This window comes from Amphiprion ocellaris, chromosome 20, assembly GCF_022539595.1.
Source record: "Amphiprion ocellaris isolate individual 3 ecotype Okinawa chromosome 20, ASM2253959v1, whole genome shotgun sequence".
NCBI lineage: Eukaryota > Metazoa > Chordata > Actinopteri > Pomacentridae > Amphiprion > Amphiprion ocellaris.
Window position 1 is genome coordinate 18334968 of NC_072785.1, and position 4332 is coordinate 18339299.

The window sequence follows — 4332 nt, forward strand, 5'->3', positions numbered from 1 at the left end:
GACGCAAACCTAGCAAACATTTCAGACTTTCCTCTGTGAATTCTGAGAAATAATTTCCTATTTAATGACAGAGCTACACATCTTAACTCAGTCTCATGAAAACAGACTCTAATTCAGTATCATCCATCCATATTAAAGTGCAGTTACCCAAAATGTTTGTTGCATGAGCTCCAACAAAACCTGTCCAGGTAGAAGGCCACTTTGACAAACAGGAAGTGGACGATTCCAGGCAGATTTATAGAAGGGGGAACCGGACTGTACTAAGTGTGGTCAAGTATAAAGGGGTGTTTTGTGGGTTTTTAAGGCTGATAATGATTATTAGTGAGACATTTGGAGTATATTCATTTGGATATTCATCTTCAGTAAATGAAAGTATTTAAAATCTTGGAGTTAAACTTAGAAGAACAAAAACTCTAACAGAAAACTTTGTTGATACGTTTTTGTTTTGTTTACAGATGTTAAGTTAAAGGAGTTTTATTCGTGACATATAACCAATCAAATCACTCCAGAAGACAGAGCGACCACAGGTAGATAAAGGTTCAGAGCCAAAGTAGCACCATTTTTAAATGTATTTATTACCGTAAATCAGTAAAAAATAAAATACTGATAATCAGTAAATCAGTCAGCCCACAATTACTACAATTCTACAATGTATGTCTCTTTCCTCTGACTTGTTATTTGTACAATATACGATGTATATGATGGCGTTTTTTCATACCAAAGGCTATACTATGATGTTTTCTAAGAGACATACGATGCTACTCTGTTTGTTCTGGCCCTGGGCTGCTGCACTCCTCCTCTGTTGTTTTCTGGATTGTACTCAGCTGCATGCCTTCGTCCACCCGGCCTCCGTTGACTCGTCCCGCCTGCCGTCTCTGGAGCTGAAGCTGGATTGGAACAGACCAAAGTACAGTCCAATCACGATGCCAGCTGCCTCTCAAAAGGCTCCTTCATCTGGCAGGTGGCGGCACTTCTTCTGAGGGGAAGCTGAGCTGGCCCGGCAGAACTTTGGAGATGTGTTCCAGTGGTTGGTGGATGTGTGGGGAGATAGAGAGGGACCTTTGAATTGTTCAGAAAGGAAAACAGGGAACCCATTGGTAGTTTTAGTTTAGGGTGCTACTGCGGTGTGTTTTTGGGTTTTAAGAGGTGAACAGGAAGATTTTTTTTTCGTATTGATTATCTTTTACTTTGTTCCTGGTTGGAATGCCCATCAATGTCAACATGAAGTTCACTTTTAGTTCTGTTTATTTATTTTTATTTTACTAACACCCATTTGCTTTTAACCCCCTCACATGTTGTGTTGTTGTAAACTTACTCTTTCAAATAAATACTCGTCTAACCCTCTGGAAACCAGCGTTTGGACTGTTTTTGTGTTGCTCCTCACCTACTTCAGACAGCCGGGACATAACAACGTTTTGTGGACTAAAGGCCTATGACTTTTAGAGCGACATGCTATACTATACGTTTTTAGAGCGACATGCTATACTATGACGTTTTTAGAGCAACATGCTATACTATAGTTTTTAGAGCGACATGATACTGACTCAGATGACGTACTATGACGTTTTTGGACCAAAGCTATACTATGACGTTTTTTGAGCGACATGCTATACTATGACATTTTAAGCGACATGCTATACTATGACGTTTTTGACCAAAGGCTATAGTATGACGTTTTTAGAGTGACATGCTATACTATGACAATTTTAGAGTGACATGCTATACTATAATGTTTTTAGAGCGACATGCTATACCATGATGTATGTTGGACCAAAGGCTGTCCTATGACAATTTTAGAGCGACATGCTATACTATGACGTTTTTTGGACCAAAGACCATACTATGGCGTTTTTAGAGCGACATGCTATACTATGATGTTTGTCGGGCGACATGCTATACTATAGGCTTTTTAATTGACATATTACTATGACTTTTTTGTTTAAGTTTTTTTTTGTCGTTTTTTAGCAACATATTTAAGAATTTGAACAGTTTTAAAAATTACTATACTTTTACTTGTGCAATGAAATATTATTCTATGGCATATTTTAGATGACATATTATTCTCTGATGTTTTCTTGAATAACATATAGGGCTGCCCACAAACGACGCGTCGACGAATCGCCTGAGCACGATACGTCATCAAAAGGCGGAAGTGACCGCGCAATGCAACAGAAATCACCGTCCGAGTGGAGCGCGGAACACGCATGGACATCCGCGCTGTATCGTGCATATATAGTACATGCATCTATTATATATGCACAATACAGCGTGGACATCCGCGTTTACGATACAGCGCGGACATCCGCGCCGCATCGTGCATATACTATATATGCACGATACAGCGCGGATGTCCATGCGTGTTCCGCGCTCCACTCGGACGGTGATTTCTGTTGCATTGCGCGCTCACTTCCGCTTTTGATGACGTATCGTGCTCAGGCGATTCGTCGACGCGTCGTTTGTGGCAGCCCTAATAACATACTATTTTGACAATATACTGCACTATGACATTTTTTGAACCACATATCATACATGACAATTTTAGGCAACATTCTATCATTTTGCACTTTTTTAACCACATAATCTATGGGCTTTTTTTTGCCGACATGCTATACTCTGAACTACAGGCCATACTATGTTATTCTTGAAAAGTATACTATACTTTGACATTTTCTGAACTACATCCTATACTATGGCGTTATACACAGAGTGCTTTGGTTACATGTTGATTTTAATCTAGATTTTTTTCTGTTTTGTTTTTTGACGGGATTACCACAGACCTGACCGTGAACACCGTTGACACCCACCTGAGGGAGATGCTGCCTAAGATCTCAAGGCTGCTTGGTCGTGGTCTTTCTGGTCCTGCTCCAGAACGCCTTCATCAACTACGTCTTCTTTTGGAGAGGCCCTCAGATGCTGCAATCTCTGACCTTAAGGAGGAACTGCTACTTTCACTCTGTAACGAGACGGCGGTTATTTTAAAGACCCAGCTCCTGGCGGCTTTGAGTGAAAATTTAACATCCATCAAAACAAAACTACAGACAGTTAAATCTGAGCTGTCGTTCAGTATTTCAAACATCAGGTCCGACCCGGGTGTCCTAAAGCACGCTGTGGGTGAAACGGAAACTTCACTCTCCACATCACCGACGACATCGTCACACTCCAAAACAGAGCACCTGTCTGCTGAACTTTTAAAAGTAGATTATAAATGTGAAGAATGTGAGCAGCAGCAGCCTGTGAGCAGTGGAACAGATGTGATCAGAAAGAAGTCATTTTCTTTTTTCTTTTCTTTCTGGTTGACTTGATGCTGTCAGATGCAGATGTTGGAGCTGATTCTGATCTTTCAGGATAAAAAGCTGCTTTTCCTTCACAGACTTTTCAGGAAATTATTCTCTCAGGCTTTCTCTGCTATTTATATTTTTATTATCTGCGATTATTTCATTATTTCTTTATTGTAAAATAAAGTTTGAGGCATAAAGACTCATTTAGTTATTTTATTCCTGAAATCTTTGACATAGCAGAATTAAACTTCCATTTTCCTTCTTGTACTTCTGATACTAGAACTAAACGTATCTTCAACACGGATCATCTGGTTTTAATGAATCAGCAGCAACATCACAACAACAAATGAGACAATTTTCAACAAACTAATGAAACTGATGTCATTTAAAACTATCAGTCTGTTTTAGTGTCAAATTAAAGCCGATTACTGACAACTAGAACATTAACGTTCCTGTTTTAATCACATTTAAGTTTCCTGAACGTTACATTAATGTCAACCAACCACAGTTTTATGAACTTAATGAACCACATTACATGAACACAACACACTTCAGCTGTTTACCTGAAACTCAACACAAACATCGTTAGCTTGATGCTACGTTAGCTTTAATCAGGCTACGACTGAGCAGCTAGCTCGGTTAGCATTAAAGCTAATATTTACTATGCTAACTTTCTTCTCTGGTCAACACACACTGAAACAAACTCCACCAACATCTGGAGTGCATGGCACACATTATATCTGACACTAAAGCTGCATATAAAGTGCATTAAAAGCGGCACCGATACGAAAATAAACATTTACTTACCAAACTATCAGAGTCCTTTCAATGTCTGCTGGTAGAATCAGTCGAAGGCAGAAAACTGGTTAAACAAGCCAACGGGCAGGAAAACTGTCTGTGGCAAAATGTTCTGCTGCTCCACCGATAAATAAACCAACAGTTATTATATCAGAATTAATCCAAACAAGGAGAGCAGAGTCTCTGCTGCCTGCTCCATAGGACCTGTCAATCATTCCAGACCGGACTGTCAATCAAGTAGCCCCGCCCCATGGCT

General features: G+C 39.7%; 1 long non-coding RNA gene across 1 annotated transcript; it reads right to left on the reverse strand.

Annotated features, from left to right (window-relative positions):
* Positions 1-555: 555 nt before the first annotated feature.
* LOC129347747 (uncharacterized) lies at positions 556-3362 on the reverse strand. The gene is made up of 2 exons (XR_008599996.1): positions 2805-3362; positions 556-1059 (listed from the first exon to the last, which is right to left on the reverse strand). It is a non-coding gene; the product is annotated as an uncharacterized LOC129347747 (long non-coding RNA).
* Positions 3363-4332: the final 970 nt, after the last annotated feature.